This window comes from Mauremys reevesii, linkage group 6, assembly GCF_016161935.1.
Source record: "Mauremys reevesii isolate NIE-2019 linkage group 6, ASM1616193v1, whole genome shotgun sequence".
Lineage (NCBI taxonomy): Eukaryota > Metazoa > Chordata > Testudines > Geoemydidae > Mauremys > Mauremys reevesii.
In genome coordinates, this window is record NC_052628.1 from 110,976,288 (window position 1) to 110,995,451 (window position 19,164).

General features: G+C 42.7%; 1 protein-coding gene across 15 annotated transcripts in view; it reads right to left on the minus strand.

Annotated features, from left to right (window-relative positions):
* LINGO2 (leucine rich repeat and Ig domain containing 2) overlaps nucleotides 1–11,218 on the minus strand; it is a 716,716-nt gene extending 705,498 nt beyond the window's left edge. For 13 of the 15 annotated variants that reach the window (XR_005600176.1, XR_005600174.1, XR_005600175.1 and 10 more), the window contains exon 1: nucleotides 10,921–11,218. The gene's annotated coding sequence lies outside the window, so the exon portion shown is untranslated. Of the gene's footprint in view, nucleotides 1–9,957; nucleotides 10,189–10,920 lie in introns of those variants that run through there. The other 2 variants (XM_039543516.1, XM_039543519.1) reach the window with 1 other exon arrangement.
* Between the last annotated feature and the right edge of the window lie 7,946 nt (nucleotides 11,219–19,164).

Here is a 19,164-nt window from a genome sequence, read left to right on the forward strand (position 1 = left end):
TAGTGCACTCCCACTTTTTGTGCCAAGGTCATTAATGAAAATGTTAAATAAGATTGGTCCCCAAACCAATCCCTGAGGGACTCCATTAGTAACTTCCCACCAGCCTGACAGTTCAGTATGACCCATAGTAGTGTCCTCTTTAATCAGTTCTTTATCCACTTGTCAATTCTCATATTAATCCCCATCTTCTCCAATTTAACTAGTAATTTCCCAGGCGGAACTGTATCAGATGCCTTACTTGGATCCAGGTAGATTAGATGTACTGCATTTCCTTTGCCTGAAAAATCAGTTATCTTCTCAAAGAAAGAGATCAGGTTGGTCTGACAATCTATCCTTTTGTAAAACCATGTTGTATTTTATCCCAATTACTGTTTGCCTCTATGTCCTTAACCACTTACTTTTTCTAAAGTTGTTCCAAGATCTTGCTTACAACTGGAGGTCAAACTAACTGGCCTGTGGTTTCACAGATCACTCCCCCCTTTCTTACAAACAGGTACTACATTAGCAATTCTCCAGTTATAGGGCATGATCCCCAAGTTTACAAATTCATTAAAAATCCATGAGATTGGACTTGCAATTTCACATTCCAGTTCCTTTAATATTCTTGGATGGTGATTATCCAGACCCCTTATGTAATCCCATTAAGCGGTTTAAATTGGACTATTATTAGTAGCACTTTTCCTCCAATCTCTATCTGGAAAGTTAAAGTCTCCCATAATCCCACAATTCCCAGTGGTATTTATTTCATTAAAAGAATTAGAGGTCCCTATCCCTATCCAAATCAGATATGGTAGCATGCCCCAAGAACTATCCCAGGGGAGCCTATGGTAGTGGTCTTCCCCAAAGAGATTTTGGCCCAAAACACTGTTTTATCCATTCCATCATTTCTAGTTTCTCTACTGTCTACCTCATCATTACTTTACAATGCTACTCCACCACCTTTATCTGCTCTTTATTATGCAGGAGAAGGTCTTGGGAGCAGAGCATGGGCGGGGCCAAGCCAGGCTGTTTGGGGAGCCACAGCCTTCCCCAGCCTATGATAGTCACTGCCCATGTTCAGAAGCTTTTCAAAATTTACCCCCCTCAGCCTCGTCTAGGTGCTCCGATCATATGCTCCTCTGATGCCCTGTAATTTTTCTTTAACGGATTTTTTATTCAGTTATTTACAAGGTGCTGAAATAAAATATACTCATTGGTAGTTCCTAGCCTCAACCTTAGCAGCTTTTTAACAGATGGATACTCTGTTGGCCACCCTCAGGAGTCGTCATCATTTTTAATGATGAATTACAGATTTTTATTCGTCGCTCATCTACTTTGTTATTCACTTCCTTTGGAATTTTTGGATGAAAGCCATTCAGTCTGTATGATTTATTGCAATTTAATTTCTCCAGTTGTTGCATCTCTATCTCTTCGCTACCTGTACAGAGTAATTCTAGGATAATTATTTCCCCATCATCCTGCATGGGGGAAACTCAAAGATATTTTAGCTTCTCTGCAATGTACTTATCTCGTTTATAGCCTGGTTGTTTAGCAGATACACTGAGCTTCATTCTCATTTACACTAAGGCCCCTTTACATTGCTCTGGTAATGGACTTTAATGCAAATGAGTCAGGCCCATTGACTCTCTGTAGGTAGACTACTTTTGTCCTTAGTGAATGGTTTGCTCACTTTACACATTCAGATTCCCCCATAACTTGTCTAATACCATTTTCACAGTTTCCCTGCCAAAGTTGAATAGGACTAAGAATGCAAAATTTGAGGCTGAAAAGGATTTTTCTGAATGTAGAGGATAGGGGATGGGGAAGGAAAGGTAAAAATCTGTCTTATATACTGTGGTACAATCTTAATCAGTCAGAACCATGGCTCTATAATAAGGGCAACCATATATCAAAGTTATGATAACCTTCCACTATTACTATATAGATAGATAAATACACTAGAGGCAGAAGGAAAAAGTAAAACTATCTGATCTAAGCATTCCTCATTACTTGCCAATTTCCCCCTTCTCCTAGTCTTAACATTTGCAACAAATCAATGTTTTGGTTTATTAAAAGTTGAAAGCTATCACTTCTATTCTAAAAAAAATTACAACCCGCCTTCCCATACCATCTTTTCATCTATAGACTCAGGATGGTTAATTGCCCTAGTCTGGCTGGCTGCATGTGGAGTTAAGTATTTCCAAAGAATTGCTAACAGAGAACTTTGAATTAAATCTTGTTCCTAAAGATTGCTGTTCTCATTCTTCCCGCAGTTCCTTGAGTCATTGGTAGATGAGTACCACAACCGCAGAATCAGTTCCACCTGTCAGAATAAATTTTCCTCTATACCTCATGAGATTTGACATCCCCATCCTTTTAGGCAAATTACCTTGAGATACCCATATCCGCCACACATCTAATACTACAACCCCTACCTATACAGCCTATGTAGTACATCACAAGCGTCTCCCCCTCTCTCGAAACTGCTTGTACAGTAAATGAGGAAAAACTTATCCTTTTCTACATATATTGGAAGACCAGTACTACATGTGAAAATGTCCTTCTCCTCTTCATTGGTCTCTTTGCATCATGACACTAGCTTCCTTAGGGCACCTATTTATGAAGTATTCTGGTGAGCATCATTCGTAGAAGTTTATTAACCTTGAACACAAGTGTTTTGGGTTTTTTTAATCTATGTTTTAAAAGTCTCAAGTTCCTTGCACAGATATATCCCTCCCCAACACACATATTTATCTCTAAGACACATGGGAAGCAGTTGTATATTCTCCACTCTTTGCAATAAACTGGGTACAAGCTGGATATACTCGCTGACTTCACTGCTGCAGCCACCATCTCCTGTCCATCTGCTTCTACTGACCTCCCTTAGCTCCACCCTGTGGACTGGTTTCTTGCATCACCTTATTCAACACACCGAAACCACCAAGCTCACCAATTTTCAACTCTGTTTACATGCTCAGCTCTTACTCAGATGCCAGTAAGAGTTCAACCTGAATTGATTTAAGCAGAAAGTCAAAAAAACATAACTGACCTAGAAAAGAAATAAGGGTTCCTCCCCCCTGCATTAAGCTAAAAGTGGTTTTAAAAACATCTTTTAAAAACATATTCATTTCTTAGGGCCACATTCTGGTACATAAGCATTGCCATACTGAATCAGACCCAAGAGCCATCTAGTGCAGTATCCTGTCCAACAGTGGCCAGTACCAGATGCTTCAAAAGGAAGGCGTACAAACACTGCAATAGGCAGAAGAGTAATCTTATCCCCCAGCCTCCTTCCCATACACACACAGGTCTCATTGTCGCCAATAACGACATTGGCTTAAGACTTGAAGCATGGAGGTTTAACGTCCTTCCAAATTTGTTAGGATCAATTATGACAACTCTGGTCTCAGACCCATATAAATCTGGAGTGACTCTAGTAGCGTCAGTGATATTCCAAATTTACTCCTTTCTGGGAGCAGAATTAGGTCTATCATTTAGAAATAATTCTTAACTGTAAGCCAAAGCCTGTGCCTTCATAGAGTTTTCACTTCTCTCTACAAGGTTATAGCCCTTACAGAAAGTGAGGGCTCTGAAAGAATAACTGTAAGCAGCTTCAGTTAGAACAATTACCAAAAAGTCTGTTGGCGATGACAACATTTTTGAAGGGGAATGACAGTAAAGTGGATATAAATACTTGAATTACAAATCCCTGCAATATGGATTATTGAGAAATAATGAACCTAAAGCCATGAGCGATGGTCTAAAATCCTGAAACTCCCCCCCCCCCACAATAATGTTAAAAAGGCTGAGCTTTCAAAACTATCACTATGCCTTTCAAAAATTCAGATCAATCTGTAAGGTTCTCTTGTTAGTTATACTGTATGTTCTTGTAAGAGGAAAACACAGCCTCTAAGTTAGTTATGATATGTTTATAGACAAATGGTTCCCCAAATCTAATGGCGTGAACAACTGCCTGCAACCACTGAAGTCAGAAGACCACCAACGTGCCCATGCATTTCCCATCAGATGGGCACAAAAGCAAGTGTGAATATACAAAAGCTAAATACATCCATTGCAAAAGCTTCTTTTAAAAATGGCACCAGCATCAACATTTCAAAAGTCATGTTCCAAACACATTGGGCTAAATTCTCAACCCTCCTTCATGAACATGCATCCTAAATCTATACTAAAGTATACATGCATTAGATAGTTGTTTTAACACAGCATGTATCAGAAAGTGACAAGGAATAGAGAGCAGGTCACTAGGCTCCAAAGACGACAGAGCTCCCCAAGGCCTGATGAGAGAAATGGGGGTTCAGTGGGAGCAATAGAATCTCTCCCCCCTTTCCCTCCCCCCCACACACTTCTCTGTTGAAACCAAAGAGTCTGTTTTACTTCAAACAGTGGGGCTGGGGAGTTGCTATGCTTCACTTCCATCTTCAGGTCAGGGGATGAGACAAGGGTATCCTTGAAAAAGAGGGGGGGAAGCCTGGGGACAGGAGTTGCTCCTTTTCAGATTGGATTCAGCATGAGGCCCTTAGAACACAGTACTGTGCACCCCTTGACGAAGGCTTTAAAAAGGGAGGTCCAGTGAAGGTTGAAGGCAATAGGTACATTCAAAAGGATATTCATATTTAGGGGTGGGGAAATCATCCTTCATTACCATAACCACATATTAGGATCAGTTTTGAGTCTAGCTACTAACAGCTAGACTTTCCCAAAGAAAGAAAGCCTAGTCAACTTCTCCATTACTTGTTTCTGCTTTGTGGGTGACATATTCTCATCGCTGCACCAACTACAGTTATTTACATTAACGTAACTGTGGTTCTTGCAGATGTTTTGTCCATGTGGAGTCGAGGAAGACCCAAAGCCTCTCTGTTTTGCAGGCAGTGGAAATTTTGCAAAGTGGAGGACAGCAGTAGCGATGCTAAGTTTTTCCTGACTGGGATTCACTCTTGGAACAGCCTGAAGAAAGCAAGGTCTATCTCTCAGAATTGGCCACCATGGCTAATGCATGGCCACCATGTATTTCTATCCTGCCAGGACTTCATCAAGTCTCCAATTCAAAATGTGTCAGAACAACTGCAACTGTAAACACCATTTACCGTGATGCTATGTCATTTCCTCAGGAATAAGAGACAGGGAAAAAGTACAGTAGGGGAATGATATAATAGGATCAAAGTAATTAGCAGCTAGAATGGAGGAAGATGCAGCAAACATAATGGCAGATGAAGGTCATCCCACCAAAACAAAGGGGACATCAATGAGCACAAGAAAATTGGGGAACATTTCTATGAGTGTGGTCCCACAATGAAGATTCAGTCATGACAGGGCAGCCAGAGAAGGCAGCTGCTAGGGAAAGGGCTGACGTGAATTTCCACTTTCTTCTGAAAGGCAGGGATTTGGGACCTGAACTAACCACCATTCTACTCAATGTGAGCCTTTGCATGGACTTCAATGGGTGTTAGATTGGACTCTTTCCTGTGATGTATTCCAAGCTTTTCAAAGCTGTAGCCTGGTGTGTTTGAAATAATGGTGTCTTTGTTTTCCGTTGCCATTATATTTCTATAACCAAAAATTAGCCATTTCTTGGACACCAGTTAGGGTGGTGACCAGATGTCCTGATTTTATAGGGACAGTCCTGATGTTTGGGTCTTTTTCTTATATAGGCTCCTATTACCCCTCACCCCATCCCGATTTTTCACACTTGCTGTCTGGTCACCCTAACACCAGCTGCTTTATGTGCTTAAAGCATACCATTGCAGCATTGTGTGGACTATCTAGCCTCCTCAATATGCTAAACATAATCACAAGTGAGGCTAAGAGAAAAAAGAGATAACGTTTTGTAGGATGCTTATGATTCTGCTTTGAAATATTTCAAACCCAGATATCTTCAGCTAGAAGATGGGTTAAGAAACCCCAAAGCTCAAAAGTTTTAATGTTTAAAAACAAAGTATATGGAGAGTTGGCTTGTTTGTTTAAAATGCATCATAACTTATTTACTCCCTTGCTACATAGAAGCAATACAGTTTGTATACTAATTATTCCTCTTCATCCTGGCTGTAAGACATCCATCTTGTAGTTAATCATAGTAACATTATATTAAAGTGAGATTGTGAAGACCACAAATCCTTTTGTTCAGTTTAATTTAGACTATTTCAAATTCACTAGTGTGGCTACAGAGGAGAAAATTAAACTAGTGTTTTTACATATATTTCTGTTAAACTCAAAAGCAAATGCATAGTGTGAAGGCAAAAGAGTCTCCCTTTAGACAACTGAATATTATGTTACATCAATTCTATAACTGAAAAGTAATTTACTTTCTTTCCTAGGAACCAGGCAATAAATAAGTGATATGGAAAAACTAAATACTCATCTTATTCAGTCATTCATTTTGCTAGGGAAAATATAATTTCACTTTATTAATATAATGTCACCTGAAGTCTGGGGAATATATGCCACTTAATGTCTCTTACATTCTACAATAAAAGGCTATTTTTCCTATATATTAAGGAACAAGTTTTTACAACAAAGAGCAATTAAAACTTCATACACAATCAGAAGAAACGAAGATATTTTTATTATAAAAAGGTAAATAGCACATTGAAATAAAATTATTTACATTTTTGTAAAATAGTTGTCTTTAAAAAAGTTACTCAGTAAATCCCTTCCCAGTGTAAGGCCTATTAATCAAATAATTGTTTTGACACAAACAACTTTTATAAGAATTACTACAACGAAATAGCTAACAGCACATCCATACGTGAATGAAACCCTCTGCAATATACAGATAGTGGCATCTATTTTAAGCATCAAAGGGAATTACAGATTAGCCCTTTCATCAAATGGTCACACGAGATTATTTCAAATGCTGTTTCTTGAAAGAAAAAAAAACACACACAGACACTTGCATTCTACCAACAGAAAGTGGGTCACTGAAATGCCACTATACAGCACTGCTTACAGTTTGGTCTTCCGTGTCTTTTTTTTTCATATTGACTGAATAGCTAAGAAAATAGGCATATCCTCAGGGATCAGAATGCATATGACGTTGTATGCAATCTAAATTAGGGTTTTTTTTAATTTGAAAACTACAAAGCATAGCTTTTTAACAAAGAACTTTAACATCCAGAAAGAATGTACTCTTATGAATAAAATCATCATGTAACTTGTATGTTGCATGAAACAAATCTTGAGAAGTTTCTATAGCATTAACTATTTCAGCTTCATTTGTACTGGAGTTCACCACAATTATTTTAATATATTTTAAATAGTCATTTGTCTAAGTGGTTCTTCCAGAAAAAAGTGTGTACTTGTTTCTTCTGAATTAGAAAATAATAAAACTCCAAAATTGATTCCAAATATCTGACCTGAAAAATGTATTGGAAAATAGTTAGAACAGTTATCATACCATTTAGAATAGAAAAACAATACATAAGAATTCATAATTAGACACAGGCTTAGATAAAAATCAGTCTACTAATGGCATGGAATGTCAATCCAAGATTAGTTAGCAGTTATGCACCAATTTTTTAAATGTCCTGAATATCAATTCAGATACAGTATGTATAAGTGTGTTGAGAAATATATTTAATTTAATGTGATCTGTCTGTTAAAAAACCACTAAATTATAATTAGTGTCATAATGCAAATGACCTGTTGGGAAGAGGACCGTGTTATCAGTGGAGTATTAACAATGTGTCATTGCACTGAAACAGATCCACTTCATTTGCTCAAATCTGGATTATTTTTTTAAAATTTTGGCAACAAAGTTACAAGATATTGCACCTGCTCACTGAGGACTAGTTGATCACACAACATACGGCCTGATACTAAGCCTACTGAAGTCAATGGGCTTTGGCTTAGTCTTCTAGATAGCCTCAAGGAATAAAAATCAAGAGACAACTGTCAAAAACAAATATCCTACTAGCACACATTATCAAGATTTTTAGGTCCACACATTATAACCAGATTCCATGTTTCTATTATTCTGATTTAAATATAAATAAATAAATAACCAAAGTACCAACATGCACAGAGTTGAATTCCTAAAATATATCAGGTCTCTGAGCCCATTCCCCCCCACCCCACCCATCTTTTGATTTTAGAAGAGGAGAATAATTTCACACACTATGAAAATCAAAATTAATTGGCTCCTAAATTTTCACTGTATCACATTAAAATGTACAGTATTATTCATAACTACAGGTTACCATTATGAATTTAGAGTTTACAGATAGCTATCTGGCACTGATAATCTTCTCCAATACTTTGTATTTCATCACCTCCCCTTCCCTACTGCACAGGAAAACATTTCCACCTACAGCCCTTTTATAGAATGTCTAAGAAAAATATGCAGCACAATATCTGCTATCATATCAAAACACACAGCTCACATGTGGCCCTATCACACATTGCTATGTCTTCGTGTTTGTTAGTCTTAACGAGTGACCAGATCTCAAAGAAGTTAAATATAGTGTTCAGTTTCCTCTGTTCATTTCATATTAGAGACATAACAGACCTGCACAGTTTAGCCAATTTCAGAATGTTTAGCTTTTAAATAAGTAAGAAGTTGAGATGGTTGAGAATCATTTCTGAATTAATATTTAACAACCAGTAAGAATCAGAACATTCATAGACATATCACCTACACATACTGTCTATCAGAGTAGACCATGCAGCAGCCAGGGATGCCCATTCCTGGAGTGGGTGTTGTCTCTAATACAATCCTGTGTTTTGATTTTGGGGAGCAGTCAGTTCCTTTTAAATTGTCTAAATGTAAATATTTTGCAAAACTATCATATGCCAATACTTCTTTCTGCTCCAACTTTGCTATGGTGTTTTTTGTCTGTGCATGACCATTGAGTACCACCACATCTAGTGTACATATAGTTCACATAACACAGTTACCACATAACGGTTACCCTGTTAAAAATATTTCACACTGTGGTTCTCTCCATCTGCGGAGCACAGTTGTACAAAGCAGGGTGAGGCTTAAGCACTACAGTATATATGTGCTGTACAAGTCCTGGTTTACTTTTCTCAATGACTAAGTGATTTTCATGTTTGTAGCTTGGTATTGTAGTTTTAACGTAATGAACCATGCACAGCTTTTTAGTTTTCGTGTCAAAGCCACAAACCTCTACTGTACCTCCCTCCCCCCAATTTACAATTGTGTGTATTTTTAAAAGATTTGACCTTTTACTTTTAAAAAAAATAAAATAAAAAGGGTTGTCTTATTTTTGACATGACAATGATTTGGAATAGTATGGCAAATATGACAGTCACATATGATAATGGTGAGACCACACAGATTCCTCTGTCCTGTCCTATAGAAAGCTAGGGAAAGAAATGTTTAAGATCATCTGATGTGTATTATTACTCCAAACAGTATTTCCCAAATGTTGACATTTAAACTTTGCACTCAGCAAGACTAATAGATGGTATAATGGCTCCTGGGTTGGTTATTTGCTTGTCTTATTAACATCCTGTTTCATGCAAGATCTAGGCTCCAGCACTTCTATTTGGAGAGGTCCTCCTTAAAATACCACACAGACAAAATCTGCAGTGTTGTGTCAGATCACCACAGGCTCTCAGAAGTAATTAAACATGCAGACACCGAGAGGCACATTTCCCATCATACTTGGCACAGGTGTGGCAGTTACAAAAGAAATTAACAAACCAAAACACACCTGTATCAGATCAAAATCCAAGCAGGGGGCTGGCTCCTGCTCCCATTGAAATAGGAGCGGGATCCAGCTCCATTTGCCTTAGTTATTCCTACAGTTAAAGGAATCCTTTAATTCCTTTCCGCCTCCCCACAATGGGTGGGGGTTACCCGTTCACATTCCTTTCAACCTGCACCCCCCACTAGCCTCCAGGATGGAGTGCCTAGGTGTTTTTTTGGCAATAATACCTGGCAATGGAGGTTTCCTCAGGCCCAGGTTACAACCCACGACCCCATCTCCCCTTCCTCACCTCCAGACACCTGCATCCCGTCAGGCAAAGGGCAGGGCTCCCTCCTCCTCATTACAGCACAGGAGATCCCAGCTATGGGCCACACAGAAGCTCAGACTAGGGGAATGTTTGAAGGGGGCGAGGAGGGACAGGATGGGAAGGAGAACAGAGCGGGGGGGCAGGGAATGAAGCCTCAGCCCTGGCTATGCTGTCCTGGAGGCAGAGCAGAGGGTTGAGACGCTCTCCCGGGCAGCGCCAGGTTCCCAAGTGCGGAGGGGGGCGGGACGCAGCGTCTCCGCGGTCCCAGCGAGCGCAGACCCCGCGGCACAGCTGTGTGTGACCGCACGGCGGGAGATGGGAACCCGGCCGCGCCCTCCCCGCCCCAACAGCAGGTGCCGGTGGCTGGCGACCCCGGGGCGCTCCGCAGCGTCTCGGTCTGTTCATTCTCCCCTCGGCCACAGCGCTCCCCAAGAGCCTCTAGCGGCAGCAAGGAGCAGAGCAACCCGGCGAGCTCCGGAGCGGAATCCCTCCGGACGGCTCTCGCGGCGCTGGCTGCCGGGTGGATGGGTGCAGGTGCACCCACTCTGCTCTGTGGGTTCTCCCCTGCCCTTTGCAGGGCTGCTCGGCGCGCATTGCAAGGACAGGGGGCCTCCATGCCAGCCACACATGCCGAGAGCCCAATACATAGAAGTGGGAGGGGTGGGGCAGGGGCAATCCTGGTATTAAGATTCCACTGTTGTCATTAAGCACCCAAAAGTGCAACGACAAGACCCTTCCCCATCCCTCGTCGCCACCTGCAACATCCTTTCTAATTAGAATGACAATAACTTTGATTGCAGGAGCAGAGAGGAATCTGCCAACAGCCGGAGAGTGGATGAGAGCGGGGAGGGGCGATTTCATTGGATTGCATTTATTTCTTTCCCCCCGCAAGTTATTTCTTCTCTAAATGACAAAAAAGGACCCCCCCTTCCTTCCTTCACTTACCTTGAGGCTGTCCTAATTATCCTTAATGTCCGTAAAACGCACGAGGTGGGACGCAGCGCCACCGAGACCGCAGACTTGCTTCTGAGTCCACAGTTCCCCTCTTTAGGTGAAAGAAGCCAGGACCCAACCCAGCTGAGAAATCTTGGCAGGTCCGAGCGCTCCCAGGGCTGCGCCAACCCACAGCACCGACGGGCCCGTCTCGCCTGCTTCACAACTTGCCTTGCATTTAAAATTCTCCTCTTTCCCTTCGCAGAAGATCAAGAACAACTGCCTAGATCAGACAGGACGGAATGGAGTGGGGGGGGACACACCACCCCCAGCCTTGCCTTCTCCTCTCCTTTAATTGAGAAATTCTCTCTTCCTGCCTCTCCGCCCAGCCCCAGTGTGGCGAGGGGGGGCCGGCGGTCCCCAGGCGAGGGGCTCACCCAATGCCCTTTCAGGGGAGCCCTTCCACGGGGGAAACTTTCCGGTGCTGCTGAAGCCGGAGCAGCAATAGCAGAGGCAGCGCCAGCCCGAGGTGAGGCTGGGAGTGGGAGAGCTGCTCCTTCCAGGGATGTAACGCGCACACCGGCAAGTCCCGCAGCAGCAAGGGGTGGGGGAAATAAATGAAAAATAAAATAAATGCACGGCAAAAAAAAGCCAGCAAGCAACGAAGGACTCCTCGGGAATTAGCAGACTCTGCAACGAGGCACCCGAAGTCCTTCCCCCGCGAGCCGCGCCGGCTTCTCTCAGGCTGCTGCCTGGGCTGGCAATTACCGCCCGCTAGACTGGAGGAAGGCAGGCAGCTATTAACCCCTTCCGCCCCACCCTACCCACTTCTGCGGGAAGGAACCGCGGCGCCGGCTGCGGCCGCTGCTTCTCCTCCTGCGGCGGGTGCAGTTTGCATTGGAGTCCAAGGCAACCCCGCATCCCTTAGAATAGCGGCGCCAAAGCATCCCCAGCTTGGCCTCCCGCAGGTTCTCCCCGTTTAAAGGCAGCCAAGAAACATCTGCCTCTGCCTTCGCCCGCCGTGCCGTGCAAAGTCGGTTGGGATTGGTATGTGGGAAGCCGCCTGCATGTTCCTAACATTTTTTGCAGGCGGTTCTATAGCGGGTTAGACGGTAGCAGGTGGAAGGCTCAGCTGGCAAAGAGGAGGGCTGAGGCGAGGGAAAGACCCAGCCACTTTCGCAGCCATTTCCAAGCCGGGCACGGGGCAGAGCTGCCGGGCGCAGGGGAGCTCGCGGCTGGCACCCCCCTAAGTTCAGCCTCGCCTCCCTGCCACCCCGCCCCGGGCGCTGCTGCCGGGAGGAGGGGAGCGGTTGAGCCAGCCCGGGGCCGGAGGAGGCAGAGGAGCGATTGCCAAGTCGCACCGCACACAGCTCCTTTGCATCCCCGGGCCACAGCTGGGGTGCGGGCCCGTGGCCCCGGTGTAGAGTCTCTCAGGGAATGGGGGTCCCCCCCCAGTGAAGGCTGCAAAGTTCGGCGTGCAGTGATTAGGTTAAAGTTCTGGTGACTATGGCACAGGGAGAGAGGGCAGGGGCGTGTGCGTGTGTGGACAGCGCGTGTCCTTGCAATGTGATGGCCCTAGCGCTGGCAGCTGAATGGAGTGAATAGCTTTAGCTAGGAGGCCCACCCGCCAGGCTCCCCTCTGCCCCCCTTCCTTCCCTGGGAGCCGGGAGGGCTTTCCCAGCCCCATCGCGGTCAGGTGCCCTGCAGGGAGCTGACAGCGCCGCTGGCCAGAGGGATAGGAGAGGCGGATCGCGCTGCCCTCTAGCCCTCCTGTGTCTAACTCCGCCAGGAAGTCAGAGGAACTGGGGCTGCTTTGGAAGCAAGAGGAGGAGGATAAAGAACCTCGTCCTTGCTCAGGTGGTAATGAACGTGCCAAGGGAAGCCACCAGGCAGAGGAGCTGCAGCCGGGGGAGCGGGAGAAAAGCTGCTCTCCAAGGTGCTTGGCTCGCATGGGGGGGGAGGATGCTGTCACGGGCATGGAGTCAAGCCCGCCACGAGGGGCAAGGTGGGTGGGCAAGAAAAACAAGCGGCGCTAACAGGAAGCGCAATTGATGCTGATTGCATTAGTTCCCTGTCTGAGTTCCTATGAGCAGCTCAGGGCAGGGAATTGTGTGCGCAAGATATGACGCCAGCGTCTGTCTCTTTTCAACATCATCCGGAACATTTTGGACAAAGACCTGAGAAAGCCCTTGATGAGTGAATGCTGTCAGAGACAGCCTCCAACGAGCGAGGGGAAATCTGAAACTCTCTCAGGCACAGCTGAGAAAGTAGGAAGTAAGCACCAAGTTTCTTTGCGGCTTCTTATAATCCTGGATAGCTGCTCGTGAAGAACTCGAGTGAAAACATTTGGAAGTTGACTTTTTCCAAGGTCCAGAACTGGACTGGGATCATTCTACCAACAGAGGGTTCATAAGAGTATCCTTAACCTGGGTCTGGTCATTTTTAATAGCCCTGCCCCATCTCCATTTTGAATAGGGAAATGCTTACAAAATATGTTTAATATTAATAAGTTGTATGCAAATCACAACCTAAAAAACTGTAGATAAGATAATATTTTAAGATTTTCCACTGCTGTCAACACCCAGAGGACCATTGTGAGCCCTGGGAACGGTTACCACACAGATTATTCTTCCTTGGGGAGTGAACAGGGACATCACTTATATCATCAAGATCCAGCAGGGACCACTTCCTCCTCTGACACTTGTGACAAAATAAGAGGCACTCCCCGTGGAATTCTCATTTGCAAAACTGTTTAACTTTTTGTTTGAGTTGCAAGACTAGAATACTGTGTTGTTGCCACTTCCTCTTGTGCAGATTCTAACATAATACTTACAATCTACATTTACATAAACATTTCTCTAAAGCGAACTAGAGCAATAATGCTATTCCTTCATGAGAATAACTAAACAACTGCTCTTCTTGGAAGTGAACACTTAAAATTATATGCTGAATGATTAGGACTGCATATCTAGCACTTTTACAGCTATTTCTAGGAAAGATTCTTCAAACATTAGTGAAAGGGACAGGTTTCCCTTTGAAACCGGGGTACTTTACTCACAAAGTGAAAGGACCACAGACATTGGCAGACTATATCTTTAGGAAAAAGAGGTACATTTCAGGAGTTTTCTACTCAGTAACAGGAACACTGAGTGTACTGTATATCCTTTACACACACATATATCCAGTAGTTGAGTAATAAAGGTCAACTGCTCTCTCCTTTACTCTGGAGTCTTTTTTTTTTAAAAAGAAGCAGCAGCACTCCCCCTTCCGCCCCCCAAACCATTCATGACACATCATGGGCCCTTCGATATAATAGTGTTTCAGAGCTGCCTACAGCTCTGAAAGTTGGATGGAGGGTGCATCTGTGTAAGAACATAAGAAAGGCCGTACCGGGTCAGACCAAAGGTCCATCTAGCCCAGTATCTGTCTACCGACAGTGGCCAATGCCAGGTGCCCCTGAGGGAGTGAACCTAACAGGCAATGATCAAATGATCTCTCTCCTGCCATCCATCTCCATCCTCTGACGAACAGAGGCTAGGGACACCATTCTTACCCATCCTGGCTAATAGCCATTTATGGACTTAGCCACCATGAATTTATCCAGTCCCCTTTTAAACATTGTTATAGTCCTAGCCTTCACAACCTCCTCAGGTAAGGAGTTCCACAAGTTGACTGTGCGCTGCGTGAAGAAGAACTTCCTTTTATTTGTTTTAAACCTGCTGCCTATTAATTTCATTTGGTGACCCCTAGTTCTTGTATTATGTGAATAAGTAAATAACTTTTCCTTATCCACTTTCTCAACATCACTCATGATTTTATATACCTCTATCATGTCCCCCCTTAGTCTTCTCTTTTCCAAACTGAAGAGTCCTAGCCTCTTTAATTTTTCCTCATATGGGATCTTCTCTAAACCCCTAATCATTTTAGTTGCTCTTTTCTGAACCTTTTCTAGTGCTAGAATATCTTTTTTGAGGTGAGGAGACCACATCTGTACACAGTATTCGAGATGTGGGCGTACCATGGATTTATATAAGGGCAATAATATATTCTCAGTCTTATTCTCTATCCCCTTTTTAATGATTCCTAACATCCTGTTTGCTTTTTTGACCGCCTCTGCACACTGCGTGGACATCTTCAGAGAACTATCCACGATAACTCCAAGATCTTTTTCCTGACTCGTTGTAGCTAAATTAGCCCCCATCATGTTGTATGTATAGTTGGGGTTATTTTTTCCAATGTGCATTACTTTACATTTATCCACATTAAATTTCATTTGCCATTTTGTTGCCCAATCACTTAGTTTTGTGAGATCTTTTTGAAGTTCTTCACAATCTGCTTTGGTCTTAACTATCTTGAGTAGTTTAGTATCATCTGCAAACTTTGCCACCTCACTGTTTACCCCTTTCTCCAGATCATTTATGAATAAATTGAATAGGATTGGTCCTAGGACTGACCCTTGGGGAACACCACTAGTTACCCCTCTCCATTCTGAGAATTTACCATTAATTCCTACCCTTTGTTCCCTGTCCTTTAACCAGTTCTCAATCCATGAAAGGACCTTTCCTTTTATCCCATGACAGCTTAATTTACGTAAGAGCCTTTGGTGAGGACCTTGTCAAAGGCTTTCTGGAAATCTAAGTACACTATGTCCACTGGATCCCCTTGTCCACATGTTTGTTGACCCTTCAAAGAACTCTAATAGATTAGTAAGACACGATTTCCTTACAGAAACCATGTTGACTATTGCTCAAGAGTTTATGTTTTTCTATGTGTCTGACAATTTTATTCTTTACTATTGTTTCAACTAATTTGCCCGGTACCGACGTTAGACTTACCGGTCTGTAATTGCCGGATCACCCCTAGAGCCCTTTTTAAATATTGGCGTTACATTAGCTAACTTCCAGTCATTGGGTACGAAGCCGATTTAAAGGACAGGTTACAAACCTTAGTTAATAGTTCCATAACTTCACATTTGAGTTCTTTCAGAACTCTTGGGTGAATGCCATCTGGTCCCGGTGACTTGTTAATGTTGAGTTTATCAATTAATTCCAAAACCTCCTCTACTGATACTTCAATCTGTGACAGTTCCTCAGATTTGTCACCTACAAAAGCCAGCTCAGGTTTGGGAATCTCCCTAACATCCTCAGCCGTGAAGACTGAGGCAAAGAATCCATTTAGTTTCTCCGCAATGACTTTATCATCTTTAAGCGCTCCTTTTGTATTTTCATCGTCAAGGGGCCCCACTGGTTGTTTAGCAGGCTTCCTGCTTCTGATGTACTTAAAAAACATTTTGTTATTACCTTTGGAGTTTTTGGCTAGCCGTTCTTCAAACTCCTCTTTGGCTTTTCTTATTACACTCTTGCACTTAAGTTGGCAGCGTTTGTGCTCCTTTCTATTTGCCTCACTAGGATTTGACTTCCACTTTTTAAAGGAAGTCTTTTTATCTTTCACTGCTTCTTTTACATGGTGGTTAAGCCACGGTGGCTCTTTTTTAGTTCTTTTACAGTTTTTCTTAATTTGGGGTATACATTGAAGTTGGGCCTCTATTATGGTGTCTTTAAAAAGTGTGTTGTGTCTTTCAACACAACACACCAGTACAATAGGCTTCTCTGAAAAGCAACACTTATGCATTTTTTATACATTATATAAATTCGTTTAGTTAAACCAGTGAAAGTGATGTATGACAGTTAAGGCAGTTTACAATGGTTTATATCTCCTTAGCCAATTATACAAGTTAAAAAGGAAGCTGTCAGGAGAAAAATGTTTATTGCTGTTCAGAAGCCAAATGGCTGTTTTAGTGGGAAAAAAAGCGACAATACAATTGTGAGCTATAGTTTCCTTCACCAGCAGAGGTAAAGAGTAGTTCTTTCTTCTTGTAGTGAAAAGTTTTTGCAAGGTAAGTAGTAATTATCAATTACTAATAAGGGCAACTTCAGTGACAAGAAACCACATTTCCTTTCCATTCCTTGCAACAGAAGCTCCTCCTTCACCTGCTACAGTCAACACTACTGACAGTACTATATCTGACATCTCCTTTCTCAACCTTTGGGTGTGAGTGACACATACTATACCTTGGGGGAGCGGCTGGTAACCCCCATATTTCTCATCTGTATATAATTGTGATATTGCATATAAAGCATGCCATGTGAGGTATCCGGAAAAGGTTATGATCAGCTGACAAATCTCTGCTCTATCTAAATATGCATCTTTAGTGCATATGAAGTTGAGATAGTGACAACCATACAACACAAAAATATGCTACAAGTTGAGGAATCAGCCAGATATTAGCTTCCCAGAAGCAACAGGAATGAAAGTAACCAATGCCCAGGTAGGGTGTCAAACAACGCATCAACAGCCATTGGCCAGCAAGGGAGCTACAATTCAATAACTCACCTCCATGAGGCAACACCAGGGAAATTGCTCAAGCTTGCCTGGAGACTAAGCAATGCTCCCCAGATATGCCTGGATTTTTGTTCCCCAAGCACACGGGACTGAGGGTATAAAACAGAACAGAGCAGGCCCATGCTTTGCCTTTCTCCTGCCCCCACCCAGCCTGCAAGCAACAAGGACACTGAGAAGATTTAAAGCAGAGGATACTGGCACGATTTCCACAGTGAAATCTTTGTACTATGAACTGCAATAACCACTCATGAGAAAAACTGCTTAGCCTAGTTGTTGCCCAGTCTAATAGGGTTGAGAGTTTAGACTACATGCTTATATTTTCTCTCTTTTGGTAACTGACTTTTTCCCTATCACTTAGTCACTTAAAAATCTATCTTTTGTAGTCAATAAATGTGTTTTACTGTTTATCTTTTCCAGTGAGTTTGAATGAAGTATGGGGTCAATCTGCTCAGGTTTTGCAAAGGCTGGTGTATATCCACTTCCCATTGATGAAGTGGTGAACCAATTAATAAATCTGGATTGCTCCTCTTGAGCAGTGCAAGGTGACATATTCCTGAGGTGCAAGGCTAGGAGCTGGGGGGATTGGGCTGGTGCCTTTCTCTGTGTGATTCATGAGTGGCTCTGGGAACATTCATGCAATTTAGCTGGGTGTGGGAAGCCCACATGTTGTACTGAGTGATAACAGCACCTGGAGGGGTTTGCTGCTGGTCATGAGCAAGGCATTCTGAGAGAGAGAGCCCGGGCTGGAGAGAGTTCAGGGGGCACAATGTTCCCATAGTCCCAGGCTGCAGCCTGAGGATCCGGTCACAGTGAGGCCACAGACTAAGGTTTCTAACACAACCAACAATCGTTGGCATGTGATAAACAAGTAGCCAAAGGCCGGGCTTTGACTCTGGCTCCAGCTGTCTGTGCTTTCTTTTATAGATTACAGCAAAACTAATCCCAAAAGCAAATGTCTATACAATTTGTTCACATAGAAGAACAAAGCTTTTAAATGGTTTGGAAGTTGAGAACACAATGGGACTACACATTTGTAATAAAAACCCTGAAGACTTATGTTGCAAACTCTGCAAAAGAAAAAAAGCCATGAATTCTACCAACATTTAATGGTGGTTGGTAGAATATTACTTGCAAAAAGGAAGGTTTTACTTGGCCTCCTACATCTTGTGGGCCTACATTTACAAGAGTGACTTGTAAATTTAGGTACCACAATTTTTGGCTGCCCCATTTGAGATACTTTAATGGGCCCTGATGTTCAAAGAGTGCTAAACATGCATCTTCTGAAATTATGGCCCCTTTCAAGGTATATCAAGTTGGGCACCTAAAATCATTAGTTAATTTTGAAAATTATGGGCACAGTTCCTAAGTTTATAATTTCTAGTTAAAGGAAATGCCTAAAAAAAAAAAGTTGCTGCAGTTTTAGTCCAGTCCTGATAACAGAGATTACTGTTCTAAAGGACTGCACTGATGTTTTCAGACTGGCTGGAAATTGAGTACTGGATATGGGGGTGTGTACAATTTGCCAGTAAAATAATTTTTCTGAAGCTTTACAAACAGCAAGACAAAGTACTCCTCCTACTCCAAGAAGTACACTGACAACAAGATAAATGGAAGCCTCTTCTAGAGGCTGCCACCTCATGAATGTTCCTCTAAGCGGGAGATAAAGCAACATAACAATAGATAGGCTGAGTTACCCAGTGCTAAAACAGAAATAGCAGAGTTATAACTAAGGCTATCATTTTGCCCAACGGGGTTTATTCTCTAAAGGAAACAAGTGGTACAATTGAGATTTTAAAAATAAATCTTTAAACTTCGCATTCATGTAGAGATTTCAAACCAAACCAAACCAGAAGT